The following is a 20,616-nucleotide window of genomic DNA, read 5'->3' as shown; positions in this document are numbered from 1 at the left end:
ACTTTAAGAGTGCACCAAGCTCATTTCCATAACCCAGAATAATGTCCTAATTTTAAGGTCAGCTGATTGGCAACTTAATTCTTTCAGCAACCTTAATTCTCCCTTGCTATGTGACATAACACAAAGGTCTGGGGATTCAGCAGTGGACATTTTTGGAGAGCCGCTATTCTGCCTACCACAGGGGATAAGACATTTTGGTCTCACTTCTAAGCAAATGATGACTCTTCCCAACTACAGGATGATTTGCAAACTTCAAAAGAAGGCTGGAGTCCACAACCTCAGGCTGCAGATAAGGAAGAAGACTTTTCAGCAAGCAGTGTTTCTTCATGATGACCATAGTCATGGTGGCTGGGAATCATTGTTTGAGATCCAAATACTCAGGCAACTATGGTGGCCTGACCAGAGCCTCAGACCCAGTCTCCTCAAAGCAATTAGGAGAGGAAGAATTTGAGAACTTGAGCTCTTAGGCCATCTGAGAGTCAAAACCGAGGAAACAAAGTTCAAATACAAAATCCATGTGGCAATAGTAGAGCTGTGAGGCCAAGCCAGTGGCAGAAGCCAAGTATAACTGTGACGGAACTGGTATTAGTATCCAAAACTTGAGACCATTCAGCTCGCTGTGTGCCTATTTGCCACCTGTGGTCATGGTGTTTTGGCAGGTCAGCCCGGCTTAACCTTTAGTACAAGTTTGGCTGATACCATTTTTCTCAGAGCAGAAATTTTCCTTTTTCTCCCACAGACTGAAGAATCTCAGAAGTTAGAAGATGGAACTTTGGCCCATGCCTCGTAGTGATCCTAATGTGGAAATAGCGTTTAGAGCTCCTGGTGGATTCTCCTCCCCCCGCACTTCTGCAGGTGACTCACTTACAGGGCATACAAACAGAAGGGAAGTGAGATGGAAATCGGCATCTAATGCACGCCACTCACACATTTCCCAAGAATCCATATTGCATTGATCCCCTTCCCAACCAGGTATCATCATGCATTTTCTTTCCGGCAATAATGGAATGGAATGTTTCCTTCACAGGAACAAAGCACAAAACCTCTAGCTTATTCCGTTGTGGTTCAGAGAAAAGAGATTTTGTGTTCTACCTAATGTGTTTCCTTGGTTTGAATGAGTAAAGAAGGGGAAAAAAACTACAGTTAACTTCATACTAAAATGTGGGAACTGGGAAGGATTATATGGGGTAGAGATGAAGGAAGAAAGGCAGCTTAGCTAATTCTATTTATCCCAAACAAAGGAACAAGAAAATAAAAGCCCAAATCTTTGCTGTAAACTACTGGGTACCAAAATCCTAAAATTCTTAGTACTTTTGAAGTGGGTTACTAATAAGTTAAATAAAACCAGGTGCTTGTGGAACAGTCTTGAAACTCCATCACAAACACTGGTCCCCCTTCCCCTACCCTCAGATATGACCGGTTGGTAGGAAAACAAATTCTCTCCATTTGGCTGCAAACTAAGCTAACAAAAGAAACATTTCCTTCTACCCCAGCCTCTGCTTTGTCCCAGTGCTGGGCTCAGGGCCCTGGGGCCAAGCTCAGGGGTGAGACTTCTCTTTACAGGCATGAAGGAAGCAGTGTTGAAAGCAAAGTATTTGATTTCAAGAGAGGAAAGACTGTTCTCAAGGCCCAAACATTTAACTGTAAAACGTGTAAATGGTGCCATGGAATTCTGGCTGTGGTATGTGTCAAGCTAAGAAAGCAACATGCCCTCTTGCCACTCTATGTGACACAGAGGTACAGAGAGGCTGAGATAGATAAACACATACATATGGTTGTTCGTTGTGATATTAAAATAAGGGAGCCACTCAGAGAATTTCCCTGCTGCTGAAAAATTAGAACCACCATTGTGTAAAAGCTATGGATAATTTATCATCATCAGTTAAGCAGCAGTTATAATAATTTGTGGGTGGAAATACATAAAGATAAGGGAATATCTTGTTTTTCCATTTGACAGGTTTCTGAAAATGTAGGTTTTTGTATGTGATATCATACTTAACCATTTTTTTCTGCAGCACTTATGACCTTCTGGTATTTAACTCACTTATCTGTTGCATTTATTGTTTAGTGATTCGTTCCCTCCTATTGCAACATGTAGATCTTTGCATCTGGCGGCTATAGTCACTGCTGTGTTTGTTGGCGTGGGACCCAGCTAACACCTCAACCCCAGGGCTTCCTACTCCTCATCTGCAACTCTTTCCTTACCACTCCATCCTGCAAGCCTGGGGTGCTAACCCTAACACTTATCCTAATTGCGTTACAGGGATATTTAGTCCCCAAACAGGGAGGTTATCCCTTTTACCAACCCCTCTCGGCAACCCTGATCCTTCATTGGCACAATGTTCCCCACACAGATGTGCCCTGATTTACTATTTCAACCTCAGAATTTTTTAACAACTAATACTTATTGAGTACCTACTATGAGCAAGGTACTGTCCTGGGTGCTTAGGATACAAACAGACAAAACAGACAAAAACTCCTGAATTCATTCAACTCATATTTCTTACATACACATTGAAATTGATCCCATATGCCACACCTCTCTATAAAATTACCTACTCCATGCTTACAATCAATCCCACATTAAAGTCTCAACCTGACACTAAGTTCTCATGTTTGCCTTTAACATAAGCAGACAACAGGACCTATAATACTCCAGATCTCTAGGGTTTTTGTTAAAGTATCTTACTTCACACAGTGTAAATGAACAGGCACTCACCTCCCACAAGGTCCTGGGGAAAGACCTTGAGTGTGAATATCACAGATTGCACAAACCTCATTGTTACTTCAGGGAGACCCCTCACACTCCCAAGTAACCAAAAAGCCAAACTGAATTATTATGGAATTCTGGGATAAGTCTCCAAATCCTTTGAGAAAGGTCTCTCCATCTGCTTCCATCTGACCATACTGGTCCATGACCCACCCACCCATGCAGGGACTCTTGCCCAGGCAAATCATTGGTTTTTAGTTGGAGTGTAATTTATATGCCAAGTCATAATAACTATCTCAAAAATATTAGGAAAAGTCAATATAATGAAAAGCTTTCCCTTGTCTCATTCTTGAAATTCTTCTCCGGCTTAACCCAATTGCGTAAGTCACTTAGAGGCCTTTAAACAAAATGAAATCCTAATGACGTCTCTGCCATGAATAATTAATTGTTCATGTACAATCTTCTCAATAAAATCCATTCTCATTAGATTAGAGGTTCCCTCAAGATGCGTGGGTTCATTATGGACATTTTTACCTCCTTCTTGTATCTTTCTTTGTCCATCTTCTCTGTGTCTGGCAGCCTTCCAAAGAGGAAGAATTGGAAGGCATTTAAAGACTTTTGAGAACTGGTCAAATGTCTTACTGTTTCAGAACACAGAGGCTTAACTGTGTGAATAAACAACAGATGATGAAGGACTACACTTACCAGAGTACCAAAGGGTAGTTTGGTCTTTCAGTGGGAAAGGGGGGAGTAGGGAAGGCTCTCTTAGCCATCCTCTTAGAAACTGACTTTTTCGTCCATGAGTCTTCTGTCTTCATGAGGAAACCTTAGTGACTGGAAAGCCCTGGGAAGAAAGAAACATAATAAAGTCTTATAGTTTCTTTTCAGATGATATTTATGCAATATCATAAACATAATGGGAGAAACTTTAGAGATCATCTCTCACTCGTTTGACAAAATGCTAAATGCGATCATCTGTTACAGTTCTAGCCACTGGACAATAACGAAATTTGTCTGTCTCCCCTTCACAACCCTGCCTTTCCATTCTTCCCTCCTCCAGCCTCACGCACAAATGTGTTCAATTCTTCCAACTGTCTTGCCGAATTAAATCAGATTTATTAAATCTATGTTTGAAATTTTTAAAACTACTCTAGGCGCACCTGGGTGGCTTAGTCAGTTAAGCATCCAACCCTTGATTTCTACTCAGGTCATAATCTCATGATTCATGAGATCGAGCCTGGCTGTCAGCACAGAGCTCAGTTAGGATTTTTTCTCTCCCTCTCTCTCTGCCCCCCACCCACTCACACGTGCATGAACACATGCATGCGCTCTCTCTGAATATGTATTTAAATAAATAAAAGTAAAACCACTCTAGTAGAAAAAAAGGATTTCATCTCTAACTTCAAACACACTTTCTATTTTCCTCCTTAATGTATACACACTGGATGATGCCTAAATTATCATTGCTGCTCACAGTCATGGTCTAAAGGTATAAAACAGATGTGGCAGATACTAGGCACAGATTTTTCTTTCACAAATTTTTTATATACTTATATTCATCCAATAGACAAGATTTTGTATTCTATTCTGTCTTGTCTAGCGTGTCATATGCATTTTTTAGGTTACAACCACCGTTTAGAAAAGCTGCATGATACTCTACTGGGCAGACACACTTTACTTTAACAAACCATACTCTTTTCTTTCCATTTGGCCTTACTATCAATTTTATTGCAATGAGCAACATCTTTCTCCATATAACTTTCCAATATTCCAGTGTTATTTTGATAGGTCCAACTCTTAGAAGTATAACTACTGAATTAAAGGATAACATCTAGGTTGTTGAGATATATTGTGAAAAACTTTCCCAAAACACGACTCCAATTTATCCTCCTACATATCCTATTCAAATTAACTTTCAATTTAAGGTGGTCAACAGTGTACAGAAGAGGGGGACTTTAAATGTTTACTGTGAAAGGTATCTTACATACAGAAAAATATATAACACAGTATAAGGAATAATAATAAAATTAACACTCATGTGCCCATCACCCAGTGTAATAAAATATTCTGAAAACCTTAGAAGCCCCCTTCATATATTGTAGCACCTACAGACATATATCATAATCTCATTAGCTTAAAATACATATATAGACACATACATTTATATTCCATTCACATCACAGCCCATGCAGCCTAAGAAACTCCCGTTGATACAATTTTGGGGCATTTCCATCTGACGATTTTAGCAACTTGGACTCTTTTTTTCTGCCTCTAGTCAAGTGTGACAAATAAGAGAGAGGGCACAGAGAACTCACATCCTCTTTTAACTGCCTTTCTCAAGAAGTGGCACATCTCTGCTTTCTCTGTGAGATCTGCCATGTGCCCTTAACTTCACCATAGAGGCGGTTGCCAGACATGGCCTTTCCTTATACCCAAACCGTGCTGCCCGCCGCCTATAGCCTCTGCAATAGCACCCTTTCCCAAGACAGAACCCTTTCCCGACTCTTGTTAATCACTCTTGTGCTTTCCTTTATGCTAAAACAATTGCCTAGGAAACGCAAACCTAACTGTGTGAGGGAAACACAGAAAATCATAATTCTAGACAAACACCTATTGTTGATGGAATTCTCAGATGCATTCCTTCTGTCATCATTTTTTTTAATTACTGCCTTCCAGATGCAAAATCTCTAAGTAAAGATGCAGTTAATTTTCATGATGCCACCTAGTACTTGGCTCCATCAGTCCATCAGCAAACTTCCCTCATGAGAAAATTCTAACTGTAACCAAGGAAGCAAATATCTCCCAAGAGCTCCTGGGAGAAATAGCTGGTCCTAGGGCTGGGGCAGGACATATACAAGATGAGCTGAGAGCACCTTGATTTGCCAGGAAGGCGTAAGGAAATGGTCAAAAGGGAAACCCCAGTGATGGAGAACATACCAAAGGGACACAGGCCATTCCCAATGGCCAAAGCTCAAACAATTGTGAGCAACAGAATAAAGTCGAATTGGATTAAAACCCAATGTATAAGACAGGTAAAGATCCATGAGTCCAACTGACATAAATAAATGATTGGAAAAATAAATGGGAAAGAAGAGACAAATCTTTCATGTAGAGGAACTCCAAGTAATTTCTGTAGATACTCCATCTATACTGTGGTAGAGCAGCCCCTACTGTTTAAGTACAGGCTGTCCATAGTGACTTCCTTCCAAAGAGCAGAGTCTGGAAAGGGAGTCACTTTACAGTGGAGAAATCTGACCAACACTACCTCAACCAGGTGACCATGGTTAACATCTAGAGTGATAATTCATGTTGATAGTATGTACTCTTGTTATGATGGGAGGCAAAGGGAAATTCACCTCTGTGCTCATCCCCAAAAACACACATAACTCTAGTATAATGAGAAAGCATCAAGCAAATCCTAAACGAGGGACATCCTACAGAATACCTCACCAGTACTCCTCCAACTGTCAAGGTCATCAAAAAGAAGTGAAGTCTGAGAAACTGTCACATCCTAGAGTCGTAAGTAGGCATGAATAGAAAAAGGACATTAAGTAAATACTAAGCAAATCTGAATCAAGTATGGAGTTTGATAACAATGTATCAGTATAGGTTTATTAACTGCAATAAATGTACCACACTAGTGCCAACTGTTAGTAACAGGAGAAACTGGATACAGGGTATATGGGAACTCTCTGAACTATCTTTGTAATTTTTTTTCTGAAAATCTAAAATCTCTAAAGTTAGAAGTTCATATTTTCAAGTTAAAGAAGCTCAACGAAAAGGTCAACAGAAACATCAAGCAATTGAGGCCACTTTTATCTATATATTTGAGCGTTAGACAGTAATAATTAAACGTTTCCCTGTAATAGAAGGGAGGACTAAAGAAAACTTTCTCCCAAAAGAGCTGCTAAATGAGGCATGCGGCATAGATTGTTATCTCATCATCGAAAACTGTGGTATTATTGGTGGATTTTCTGTGAATTTGTCCAAAGTAGAGGCTGTCATATCAGATTCAACCACCAAGAAAGAGCCAACTCTGAAAGTAGAAAGGGAGGCATCAGCGCTTATAGAACTCCTTTGGGAACCACTGTTCTCGCTAGCGCCACCTACTGCACCTCTGAGTCACCTACGCAAGTGGTTATTACTCAGAAATTTTCTCTATGCTTGAAATAATCCATAATAATATTAGGTCACATTTTGCTAAATTTTTTTCCAATGAACTTTCAATTTTGATATAAATGCAAACAACAAGTTGCAAAAACCATACACCCTTCACCCAGTTTCCCCAAATGTTAACATTTTACACAGTCCTAGTACAATGATCAAAACCAAGAGACTAACTTTGAAGTAATGCTATTAACTATGCTACAGACTATCTTCAAATGTCACCAGCTCTCCCACTAATGTCCTTTTTCTGATCCGGGATCCCACATTGCACTTGTTGCCATGTCTTCAATCTGGGGCAACTCCTCAGTCTGTCTTTCACATCCTTAACACTTTTGAACTGTCAAAGTAAAACAAACTGTGGAGTTTATGGCAATGTCCCCAAAACATTTTTATTGAAGGCAGCCCTTTAGAGCATTGCCAGCACATCAGGGAAGAGCCGTGATATGGGTCCTTACCTGAGATGACTGTCATCTCCTGCTAGACCCCAGAAGCAGCAGGAGGATAAGGAAGTGGTTGAGCAGGCGCAGGGCTCTACCACACCCGGACTACAGACAAACCAAATTTTTATTTATTTTAATGTTTATTTATTTATTTAAATTTTTAAAATGTATTTTTGACAGAGAGAGAGAGAGAGAGAGAGAGAAGGAACAGAGAGAGAAGGAGACGAAGACTGTGAAGCAGGCTCCAGGCTCCAAGCTGTCAGCACAGAGCCTGACACAGGGCTTGAATCCATGGATGGTGAGATCATGACCTGAGCCAAAGTCGGACACTTAACTGACTGAGCCACCCAGGCGCCCCAAGCAAACCAAGTTTTTCAATCTAAGGTCTCCTGAGCATCTACCCTAGTATCCTCCTGCTGCTTCTGGAGTCTAGTGGGAGATGACAGTCATCTCAGGTAAGGACCCATATCTTCCTACCTCCTAGAAAACAGGAAACCTCACCTCATTTGTAGGAACTTCTGAAGTAAGGCGCCCCAGTCTGGGTAGGTGTGTGCTCAAGTCCGTCCAGTAGAGCTTGGTGGAGGAGTTCAACACCAAACTGTCTGCGAGAGGCCCAGGCTGTCAGTACAGTGCACCCTGGAGCTGACGGAATTTAGCATCAAAAACTGTCTGGGTCAAGACAGGAGTTCCTCTCTTGCATGCTTCCTCAAGCTATTTTTTTCCTTTTTTTTTTTTAATAGTTTATTTTCAAATCGGTTTCCATGTAACACCCAGTGCTTCTCCCCACAAGTGCCCCCCACCATGACCATCACCCCTTCCCTCTCTCCCCCTCCCCCTTCTCCTCAAGCTATTTTGAAGTAGCCCCCGCCCCCCATCCCCAGACTCTGAGTAACCTAACTCCAGGACTCGCTGCCATAGAGATGTGTGGTGTCACACCACCACCTAGCGCTGATGTAAGAAAGTGCAACAATGCTGTCTCCTCTAGACACCGTTATTGGGGGCATAAAACTAGGTATTTAGCAAAGGCTGACAACCTTGAAGAAGCAACATGCCAAGATTTAATGAGCTTAGTAATTTCATAGTGTGATAAGCCGGTGAGGTTTGTTAGGAGGAGAGACTCTGGAGTCAGATGGACCAAGAGAAAATCCCTTCTCTGTTCTTATTCAATGTGACTTGTTCCATCTCTGAACATCCCTGAGCTTCCTTTTCCTCATATTTAAATTGAGGCTAAAGATAGTTACATTTAAGACTGTTGTAACATACCTGGGTGAGCACTGGGTTCATAGTCGGCCCCAATACACATGTATTCCCTCTCACACTCCTCTGTCTCCTTGTGCATAATTTCCATGACAACTAAGGTTGTCATTGAAATGGAAGAGGTAGTTCATGAGAGGTCTGATAACATTATCCAACAATCAGACACACTGTGGAATCCAGCAGCCACACTGCAGGGAGCTTAGAGCAGAGACTGTGGCGCCTTCTCTTGAATAGCAGCTCGGCCAGCTGCTGGGTTTTCCAGCTGTAGAATAGAAATGGTAATAAACACGTACATCCTCAGCTTGTTGTGAGAATTAAATAAATGAATACCTAAAAGGCACTTAGGAGAGTAAACAGTTGATAGTGTGGTCAGTTATTAATCACAGTTCTTAATGTCATTGACTCAAAAATACAGGGGTGGGAAGACTCAAGCCAGAGTTTATTTGATTTATAAAAAGAAAATGTTATATTTCTTGTCCTTTTGTTTCCTTTAATATTTATTTATTTTTGAGAGAGAGAGAGAGAGAGAACAGGGGATGGTCAGAGACAGAGACACAGAATCTAAAGCAGGCTCCAGGCTCTGAGCTGTCAGCACAGAGCCTGATGTAGGGCTTGAACTCACAAACTGTGAGATCATGACCTGAGCCAAAGTCAGTCGCTTAACCAACTGAGCCACCCAGGTGTCCCAGTTTCTTGTCCTTTTGAATGCTACTACTCCATCCAGACTTGTGTTTTTCCCCTAAATACACACACACACACACACACACACACACACACTCTACCAAGAGTCTGTAGCCTCTTGACTGTTGGCTTCATGGGCCATGACCAAGGTGTGGCGGGGGCTGGGCAGCCAATCTGGGCTTCATAAACTGTCCAAATCCCTCAGCAAGTGAATATATCTGGTAAAGTGAATCTTTCATCACTATAAAATATCCCTCTTGTTCCCGTAATGCTTCTTACCTGCAAATCCACTTTGGATACTAGATATACCAGCTTCCTGTTGGTTCATAATTGAATGGGAAGGCTCTTTCCACCCTTTTACTTTTCAACCTTCCCATATCCTTATACTTAAAGTATGCTGTTTTTAAATCCCACAGAATTGGGTGTCATTCTTTATCCAGGCTCGCAAAATTGTCTTTGTGATATTTAGTCCATTTATGCTTCATACAGCTAGTGATGCATTCGGGTTTAAATCTATCTCCTTACTATTTCTCTATTTGTTCCCATGCTTTGCTCCTTTTTTCTCCTTTCTTGCCTTCTTTTGACTTTCTTAATTTCATATTCCCCTTCTATTATCTTGTTAGCTTAACATTTTTATTATTCTTTTAATAAATATAGTACAAATTGAAATATTCATCTTGCTTTATTTCTAATATATATGAGTGCCTTTGCCATTTCCATTGCTAAGACAATTTAAGGATCTCAGAATATTCAGTTCATTTTACCCCCCATCAGACTATGGTCTACTTTGTCATGTGTTTTAGTTCATTATACATGTAAGACCCTATAAAGCATCAAGTTACTGTTTTATGGCATTACCTTTCTAGATTTATACACATATGCCTCTTTCCATTGCTTCTCAATTCCTTCTGCACCTCCAAGTGATCTGTGATCATTTCCCTCATGCTCAAACACCCATTAGCACTTCCTCTTGGCTCTTTCAGTACTTTCAAATGGTGACAAAGCCTGTTTTCATTTGCCTGAAAATATCTTCTGAAGGATATTTTTGGAGCATATAGGCTCCCAGGTTGGCTACTGTTTTCTTTAAGCACTTTGAAATATCACCTATTAGGCTTACTTACTGTTGCTTATGGCATTTGGCATTAGTTCCTCTGGCTACTTTTAAAATTGGTCTGTTTTTCAGCCATTTTACTAGAAAGTAATTGGTGTGATTTTCCTTGTATTTATCTTGCTTGGAGGCCAATAGCATTTCTTACATCTGTGACTCATTATCTTTCACCAGTTTTGGAAAATTCTTAGCCATGGTCCCTTCAAATATTGTGTCTGCGCTATTCTTCCCATTCTCTCTCCATCAGTCAGGATATCTACTATCTTTTCAGTTCACAAATTTTCTCTTGAACTGTGACCATCAAAGCCATCTCCTGGTTTTTAAATTTCAGCTATGTTTCAATTCTAGAATTTCCTTTTTATTTTTATTTTTTAATGTTTATTTATTTTTGAGACAGAGAGGGAGACAGAGCGTGAGTGGGGGAGGGGCAGAGAGAGTGAGACAGAACTCTAAGCAGGCTCCAGGCGCTGGGCTGTCAGTACAGAGCTCACACAGGGCTTGAACACATGAACTGTGAGATCATGACCTGAGCCGAACTCAGACACTTAACCAACTGAGCCACCCAGGTGTCCCCAGAATTTCCTTTTTTATTTTTTTTTAACATTTATGTATTTTTGAGAGACAGAGAGACCGAGCATGATCAGGGAAGGGCAGAGTGAAAGGGAGACACAGAATGCGAAGCAGGCTCTAGGCTCTGAGCTGTCAGCACAGAGCATGCTGCGGGGGCCCAAACTCACAAACTGTGAGATCATGACCTGAGCTGAAGTCAGACGCTTAACCAATTGAGCCACGCAGGCGCCCCTAGAATTTTCTTTTTATATGATTTTCAGGTCTCTGCTGAAATTTCTCTATCTTGTCATTTAATCCCTTAAACATTTTTAAATTTATTTTTAGAGACACCTGGGTGGCTCTGTCAGTTGAGTGTCCAACTTTGGCTCAGGTCACGATCTCACAGTTTGTGGGTTTGAGCCCCACATCGGGCTCTGTGCTGATCTCTAGCTTAGAGCCTGGAGCCTGTCTTTGGATTCTGTCTCTCCCTCTCTGTGTCCCTTCCCTGCTCGAACTGCCTCTCTCTCAAAAAAAAAAAAAATTTTAAAAAAATTTTTAATAAAAAAATAAAATAAAATTTATTTTTTAATGTTTTTGAGTTTAGTTGACACACAATGTTACATCAGTTTCAGGTGTACAAAATAGTGATTCAACTGGTCTATACTGCTCACCCCAAGTGTAGCTACCGTCTGTCACCATACACCACTACTGCAATATCAGTGACTGCATTGCCTATGCCATACTTGTCCCCTGTGATTTATTCATTCCAGAGAGGAAGCCTGTACCTCCCATGCCCTGTTATCCATTTTGCTCATGCCTGCCCCCTCCCCTCTGGCAACCATCAGTTTGTCCTCTGTATGATTAGGTCTGATTCTGCTTTTTGCTTGTTTAGTCATGTTTTTTTAGATTCCACATATATGTGTAATCATACGACTTATTTCACTTAGCATAATACCCTCTAGGTCCATCCGTGTTGTCACGAATGGCAAGGTCTCATCCTTTTTATGGCTGCGTGATATTCCTGTGGGGGGGTGTCTTCCATATTGTTTTATCTATCAAAGGACACTCAGGCTGCTTCCATATCTTGGCGATTATAAATAATACTGTCATAAACAGAGAGGTGCATATATCTTTTCAAATTAGTGTTTTTATTTTCTTTGGATAAATACTCAATACTGAAACTATCGGATCATTTGGTATTTCTAGTTTTAATTTTGTAAGAAAGGCTCCACACTCGTCCACAGTGGCTCCACCAATTTGCGTTCCCCACCAACCCCATACCAGAGTTCCTTTCTCTCCACATCCTTCCAACAGTTCCTGTTTCTTATGATTGTTGTTGTTTTACTTTAGCCATCCTGACAGGTGTGAGGTGATATTTCAATGTCGTTTTCATTTGTATTTCTCTGATGATGAGTGATGTTGAACATCTTTTCGTGTCTATTGGCCATCTGGATGTCTCCTTTGGAAATAGGTCCTCTGCCCATTTTTTAACTGGATTGCTTGATTTTTTTTTCATGTTGATTTGTAGAAGTTCTTTATATATTTAAGATATTAACTTATCAGAGATATCATTTACAAATATCTTCTCTCCTCTAGTATATTTTCTTCTGTTTTATTGATGGTGTCCTTCCTAAGTTAGGAAAATTTTCAGCTATTATTCCTTCAAGTAAGTTTTCTGCCCTTTTTTCTCTTTCTTCTACTTCTGGGACCTCTATAATGTGAATGCCTGTTCACTCGATGTTGTCTAAGCGATCGCTTAACCTAGCCTCGTGTTCTTATTCTTTTTTTTCTTTTTGATGTTTAGCCTGAGTGATTTCATTACCCTGCCTTCCAGATTGCTGATATGTTCTTCCACATCTGCTAATCTGCTATTGATTTCCTCTCGTGTATTTTTTATTTCAGTTTTGTATTCTTCAACTTTGGTTCATTTTTACATTTTGGATCTCTTTAGTGAAAGTCTGAGTTGTTCTGTTTTTCTCTCCAGCCCAGTGAGCATCTTTACAGTCATTACTTTAAATTCTTTATCAGGCATATTGCTTATCTCCATTTCATTTAGTTCTTTTTTCTGGGGTTTTGTCTTGTTCTTTCTTTTGGAGCATATTCTTATGTCTCCCCATTTTGCTTGGCTTTCTGTGCTTGTTTCTGTGGATTAGGCCAAACAGCTACTTCCCCTCAACTTGAAGGAATGGTGTTGTATGCAGTCATCCTCTATGTAGACTGTGTGTGCTGGGGACTTTTGCTGGCTGGCTGGAGTTATGGCTGGCACAGGCTAGGGGTCCCAGGGTTTTCCACACAGTGGGTGCCCTGGAAGGGCAGCTAAGGCTAAAGTGGGTACAAACCAGGGTGTGCAAGCTCTACACACAGAGGGCACCGAGGTAGGACAGCTGAAGCTGAAGTGGGTGTTATCTGGGGTGTCCTGGGGCTCTCCGTGTAGAGGGTGCCCTGGCAGAACGGCTGGAACTGAGCCAGGGTGGTCGGGAGGTCCCAGGGGTTTCTGCACAGTGGGAACCCTGCCTGACAAAACAGCTTAAGCTGAAGTGGGTGCAGGCAGGGGAGAGCGCCCTGGCAGGAGAGCTGAAGCTGAAGCAGGTGCCAGCAGGGGCTCTGGGAGACTCTGTGCAGGGGCTTCCCTGGTAGGGCCAGCTGGAGTTGAGGCAACATGCAGACTGGGAGATCCCTGGGCCCTCTGCGCAGGGGGTGCCCCAGGAAGACAGCTGACACTAAAGCGGGTGCAAGCCAGAGGGACCCAGGGCTCTATGCACAGTGGGCACATTGACAGGAGAGCTAAAGCCGAAATGAGTGTCAACCGGGGTATTCCAGGACTCTTCACACACGCGGGTGCCCTGGAGGAGCAACTGGAGCTAAGGCAGGGCACAAGCCAGAGGGTCCTGGGCACTCCGCCCAGGGGAAGCCCTGACAGGACAGCTGAGGCTACGGTGGGCACAGGCCAATGTGCCTGTGTTGCCACAGGCTCTCTGCGCCAAATGTGCCTTAGCAAGGCAGGTGAAGCGGAAGTGGTTACAAAGGGGTTGTCTCACGGTTCTCCACACTGACGGTGAGCTGATGAGACCGCTAACGCTGAATTAGGTGCAAGCAGGGTGTCCCAGGGTGCTCAGGTCAGGCCTGACGACTGGAGCCAAGGCCAGTGCAGGTGACGGTGTTCTGGGGAGCTCTGCATAGGGGGCGCCCTGGGGAGGTGGCTGGAACTGATGTAGGCATGAGCCGGGAGCGAGATTCTCGGTGCTAGGGGCACCCTGGCAAGGCGGCTGTATCTGAAGGTTCCCGAGCGCTCCGCACGGGGCTGCTCTAGCTAGTCATCTGAAGTCGAAGCGGCGTGGGGCTCGAGTGTCCCGGGGTGGCCAGCACCTCTGTTATCCTGGCACGAGCTGGAGCTCTAGTGAGCGCTCCTCAGGGGCACCCTGGAAGACCGCTGAGGCTGGGGTGGGCTGGGGCCCAGCCTGTGCACTCTTCAAGCTGGAGAGGGAAGGTGGACCAGGAGGACAGCCCCTCCCAGCCGAGCACTCCAGCAGCTCCCCCTACCGGTCGGCGGGATTCTACGGCTGGCTTAGATTTATGTGTATATATACATACATATACATATAATTTATCGTCAAGTTGCTAACATACAGTGTATACAGTGTACTCCTGGCTTCGGAAGAAGATTCATCGCTTACATACCGCACCCAGTGCTCACCCCAAGCGCCCTCCTCAATGCTCCTCATCCCTTTAGCTATTTGCTCTTTTAAAACCCTGTTTTTTCAGAGGGCTCCGCTCCCAGTAGGTCAGCACTAGCCCTCCCCACGGTGGTTCCAGGCCTGGGCTTGGGGTGTCCCGCGTTACCTTGTCTCCGTCTCTCCCGCTGTTCTCTTTCGCCTTGGTGTGCAGGAGTGTTCAGTTGGCCCTCGGTTCTTCCTCGGGAAGAATTGGTCAATAAACAGGTATAATTTGGCATGTTCCCTGGAGTGCTCAGTGAGTTCCGGGGTCTTTGAACGTCGCCATCTTGGACAGGAACCTGGAATTACATGAGCAATTTTCCGGGGGGAGGGGAGAGGGGAGAGAGAGGAGAGAGGGAGAGAGGGAGAGAGGCAGAGAGGGAGAGAGGGAGAGAGGAGAGAGGAGAGAGGAGAGAGGAGAGAGGAGAGAGAGAGAGAGAGAGAGAGAGAGAGATCAAAACTGGGACACTTAACCCACTGAGCCACCCAGGTGCCTCAAATTCCTTGGGCATTTTAATCATAGCTATTGTAAGCTCAGATAATGCTAAATGTCTGAATTTACTGAGGGTCTGTTTCTATTCACTTTCTCATGTTAGTCAAATCCTATGTTTTCGTACTCCTAGTTACTTTATAGAGAAATTTGAGAAACTGCATAATGTCATCTTCCTTGGGTGAGGATTTAGTTTTACTCTGGCTGTTACTAGGTTAGGGGCAAATTGCCTCATTCATTTAGGGGCTGAGGTGATCAGAAACTGGGCTTCAGTCCCAGTGAGAACAGGCCCGTTTTCAGTTTCTGTACTTAAGGGATCTGTAACCCATTTGGGTCCTGACAAAGCTGGGGTATTTAAAAAGCACTTCCACTGGGTTCATACTGGACTCATTTTTGTTACCTATGGGTCTTCCGAAATTCTGTGCAGCTTCCCAGCCACAAGTGCTTTGAGGTGGGGAAAACGGCACCAAATTCAGATCACATGTGTCTGCTTTCATGGTAGTTCTCTGATGTCTTAGTAGATACACATGTTCCGACTTTTCTCATTCTCTCAGCAGAAGGGTTGGTGCAAAACAGGCTAATCACCCATTGTTGAAAGCTGACCTCTCCACATGCCTTACTTAAGCAGTTAATTGTAAAGAGTTCATGTTCTAAAGTAAAAGAGGTTCAAATCTTGATTCTGCCACTTACTAGCTCTATATGACATTAGGTGAGCTATTCAACCTCTTTGACTGGAAAACAGAAATAATGGTAGCACCTACCTTGAGTTGTTTTAAGGATTTTTTTGTTTTAGATATAGGTAGAGCACTTAGCAGTCAGGAAGATACCAAATATTCAGATATTAGTAATACCCATTTTTAAAGCAATATGGTAATTTTTATTATTAATTACATAAATTAAAACAAAACAACAGCCTCTCTCCTATGCACCCTCTTTGAGGATTGGTAACTGGGAAAGATCCTACACAGATCTTAACTTCTCGAATTTTCCTATGGCTTGGGACCAAAGGATACAATAGCTTATCGTACCACATGAAATAGATGATGCAGACATTGGTCTGATCATTTTGGAAAGTAGATCAATTGGAGTAAGAGAGTCAGAACTTAGCAGCAGGATCAAGAAAGTAAGCTTTATCAAGAAGACTCATGAAACTAGCCTCCTAGACTATGGCCTCAAGGGTGAATCCAAGGAAATACGAAACAATAACCCCTGAGGTTTGCTCTGGAAAAGGGAGACAGATCTTTCGCCGTCCTCCCCATATGAGGGCTGAGCCCTCAAAGTGCTGGAAAAGCTCTCTACTTACTATGACTCCTGGACAATAGACAGGTTCCAGGTGCTTTGGAACAAGGACCCTAACTAATTATTCTGGGCTCTCTTCCTAAGAAAATCCTTTATTTCAAAGATTCCATAGTATTTTAATAAAAGGATTGCATTGCTTCACAACAGTTAAATTTAAGAAGCATCATTATTTGTCTTTAAATGTAAATGTTTTTAAATGCGACTGTATTGGGCACTTAAAAATCTGTTAAGACAGTGGAACTCGTGATAAATGCTCCTACAGCATAAAAAATATTCAAAAAATTTGTTTAACTCTTTTCATTGTTGATGTTTCCAAGATATATCTATGTAAGATAGAGTGCAGTAAGCATGCTTCGTACTCACCATGCAGCCGGCTTATTTCACTTTCCCAGGCTGCAGTCAGAGCACATGATGCCACGTGGCGAGGGGAGTCCAGCCACACTGGGGCTCCCAGGAAAGACTCTGAGTCGAGACCACATTCCAGAGCCTCATGCGGTTCTGCAAACCAGGACCACCATTCCAGACACAACAGGCCTTATGGTCTGATTTATATCAGACTTACAGAGAGAGGAGATGTAAATCGGCACACCTTAGTCTTTTCACACTAGAGCAAAAACTACCACTGGGACTGTACACATGAGGATCCGAACACAGCCTTTTCTCCCCCAATTTGAAAAGCCCACTTTCAGTAGTGATGATGGAACCAGAGAAACCAGTTAGAATGATGATGGGTGCTGGCATTGAACAATGCCACCAAACTGTGAAGAAAATGTCTCCAACTCTCCAGACCTCAGAATCACCTTTTCTTTACCCACCTAACGTAATCCAACCCTCTCACCCATACTGTTTGGCTGTAGAAAGTCTAGTCTTTCTTGTGATGTGTAAGGCACAGGAGTCCTAGGAAGTGTTTATATTCCACACATCCATCATGGTTGTCACTAGCTGGCATTTGGCCCAGAGACCAGTGTCTGGGCTTCTGTGCTGGTCCAGAAACCCCCTCCAAGCTACCACTGCCTCCTAGGCACCATCTGGCCCCAGTATGGACACAGTTCCTCCCTTTCATCCAAAATACAGCTGCCACTGGGCTGTAGTTTTTGAAACAAGACTTTCCAAAACTAACACTAACACGAGGGAATTAATAATGTAGGGAAAATAATTAAAATCCGGCAACACATTCCAGTGTTCTTAGAACCCTCAGCACACCCCTTCACAGGAGTGTCTGTGACCAGCATTTCTCTCCTTAGGACCCAGTCTGTAGCTGGGATACAGAGACCTGCTCATTTCCTCCACATAGGTCCCCCGCCTCAAAGCTGTTCCCCTCTATGAATTCTATGGCTTCCATTCTCCCATTGCAGGCTTCCAACAGAAGAAAAAGGACTAATCTGTCTCATAATTATCTCTGTATTCTTACCCTACCCACCCACTCTGTTTTAGGCTCTGACCCATGAAGCATTTCTTCCAGCTTTGACAGTGTATTTATTTAGCTCCCAGGTTAAAATCCAGGACCTCCTTCTGGATGCACTGACTCCCATCAGCCCTGAAACAAGCCGTCCCTAGTCATGATCCAAACAGTATACAAATGTCCCATAGCTCTCACGCTGCTGAACATCTGTCACTTCTAAGTCTTTCCTGTTAAAACAACACAATGAGTATCTTACAAGCTAAATCTCACACATGCACCTACCCTTTCAACTTTTGCTGATTCGAAGGGTATGCACATTTTCAATCACTCATTCAGTATTGTACTAACTACTGGGCACTCTTCTAGGACTAGGGATGTAATAATGAGCATAAATATATCCCCAACTTCACAGACCTCATATCTTGTAGGAGAGACAAGTAAGGAAATAAATGTAAACTGCAACAGTGTTAAGTGCAAAGAACAGTGCTACCGTGGAAAAGCTTGTCAAAGGAACTGGCCGTTAGCTGAGCTCTCATGAATGATTAGTAAATTAATGAGGGAAAAAAAAAGGAAAAGACTGTGTTCCAAGCAAAAAGAACACCAATTTTAGAAGTCCCTGGACTGGACAAAGAGAGTGCTAGAATTAGAAGACCAGCCCAGCTCAAAGAGAGGCATAAATGGGGAGCGCAGAAGGAGAGGGTACAAGGACCCAACCTTTCAGAACTTTGTAAACATGTTCAGGAGTCTGATCTTTATTCCAGGAACAGTAGGACAACACCAAATGATTCTGTGTACATTTTGAAATTGTGATACATGCTGGAAAGGCTCTTTGGTATTTTGTATTCCCCTCTAGCTTCACCAACATTATTATCTTAAAATTTGATTGTTTTAGCTTAGGACTTGTTACATTTTTCATACTTACTGCCCATGTTTGTATCTGTTACAGATACACTGTTTGTGTCCCCTTTCCGCAAAGTTCATGTTGAAATCCCAACCCCCAGTGTGAGTGTAAGGAGGTGCTGTCCTGGGGACGTAACTGGGGCACGAGGGCAGAGCTCTCATGGACGGAACCCGTGCCCTTGTAAGGATAGATGGGGGAGAGCTTGCTGTGCTGCTCCACTCTCGGCCGTGTGAGAACGCAGCTAGACGGCCCCAGCGAGCCAGGGAGAGGGCCTTCACCAGAAACCGAACATACCGGCACCCTGATGTTGGACTTCCCAGCCTCAAAAACTGAGGAATAAATGTTGTGTAAGCCACCGGTGCATGGGAATCCGTTAGAGCGGCCCCAGCTGACTAGAGAGTATCCTTGCCTATTACCTACTGGGATATTTTTTTTCTTTTTAACAAAATTTAAGACTTACTATCTTTTTTCGTCTTTTTTCCCTAATTATTTGCTTCATTCATTATGTTTGTCAAAATATTATATACATTGCAACCTTTTCTTTTACGGATTCTGCCAGAAAGATATTTTGACACCCCAATAGTATATATGTATATATAATCATCTATATTTTCTATTAGTATTTGCATGTTTAATTGCTCATACTCAGTCATGATGTGTTGACTGACATCTATAAACAGAAACCTAATTTTCCTTTTCAAAGGGTTAACCAGTTACGCCTTGAAATGTCACTTTTATCACTATAAGTAAACAACTTATAGAATCATTCATGAATGTTTTCTTTCTCTTCTATTTTGTTGTATTATCTAATAATATATTACTGGACCAGTACATCATACAACTTTATAATACATTTCATGTGAGATAAAGTTCTTGCACGGCAAGTTCTTCTATCCTCATTTGTTCAATTTTAATTAGCTACCCTATGAAAAACTTATACCCTTCTTATAAAAAATTGAATTGGCTTTCACAGGGATTTTTTTTGATGTTTTATTTATTTTTGAGAGAGAGAGACAGCGTGAGCAGGGGAGGGTCAGAGAGAGCAGGAGACACAGAATCTGAAGCAGGCTCCAGGCTCTGAGCTAGCTGTCAGCACAGAGCCTGACACGGAGCTTGAACTCATGAACCACAAGATCATGACCTGAGCTGAAGCCGGACGCTCAACCGACTGAGCCACCCAGGCGCCCCCACATTAAATAGACTATCAAGGCTTCAGACTGAGAATGGAGAGATCCCCATCTGGAACATAAAGAGATGAAAATGACCTTGAAGACTTCAGCAACTTTTCCCTACAACTACTGAAACGTGTACAGATTTTGGCATGTAATGCCTACATTATTAAAGAATCTGAACAAATATCCCATAAGACAGTTTAACATAATTGACCTTTTATTTTAAAAAATTACAGGGAGCAATTTCCAGCATATTTTATAAAAGTACTGCCTGTATCAAACATTTATATCACTATTAATTCCACTGAAGAGCTGCCGTGTTTTTTTTTTTAAGGTACTAATTCCAATTGATGGGATACATGCCCTTAAAATAGAAAGTTTCCATTATTTATCCAAATGTCAAAATTAAGATTATTGAGAAGTTTATTGCTTTCTGGCTGGGCAAGATGCTGCTAGCACATCTTAGGTAAATAATATTCTTTATTAAAAACTATGAGGTCATTCTGTTTAAAACTTTTGGGATAATTCACAGAAAATAGATATATTTATTCAAATTACATACTGAAGGGCTGGGCAATCAGCTATAGACATTTATATGTGACGCAGCTCTTTAAAGAAATAAGACACACAAACATATCTGCCTGGACAGAATATACACAATTGAAATTAATAAAACCTGAAAGACAATATTGTTATACTATGTTCTGTTAGGATCTTTAAAAAAAAA

General features: G+C 42.2%; 1 long non-coding RNA gene across 1 annotated transcript in view; it reads right to left on the bottom strand.

The window, feature by feature from the left end:
- The window catches only part of LOC115305696, a 32,329-nt gene extending 17,395 nt beyond the window's left edge, over positions 1-14,934 (bottom strand). Inside the window, exons 1-4 of the long non-coding RNA XR_003914949.1 lie at positions 14,753-14,934; positions 8,581-8,836; positions 7,819-7,959; positions 3,416-3,554 (exon numbers count right to left, since the gene is read on the bottom strand). This is a non-coding gene — a long non-coding RNA (uncharacterized LOC115305696). The remainder of the gene's footprint in view (positions 1-3,415; positions 3,555-7,818; positions 7,960-8,580; positions 8,837-14,752) is intronic.
- Positions 14,935-20,616: the final 5,682 nt, after the last annotated feature.

The sequence above is a fragment of the Suricata suricatta genome, chromosome 2, assembly GCF_006229205.1.
Source record: "Suricata suricatta isolate VVHF042 chromosome 2, meerkat_22Aug2017_6uvM2_HiC, whole genome shotgun sequence".
Classification (NCBI taxonomy): domain Eukaryota; kingdom Metazoa; phylum Chordata; class Mammalia; order Carnivora; family Herpestidae; genus Suricata; species Suricata suricatta.
This window is presented reverse-complemented; position numbering and strand designations above follow the sequence as displayed.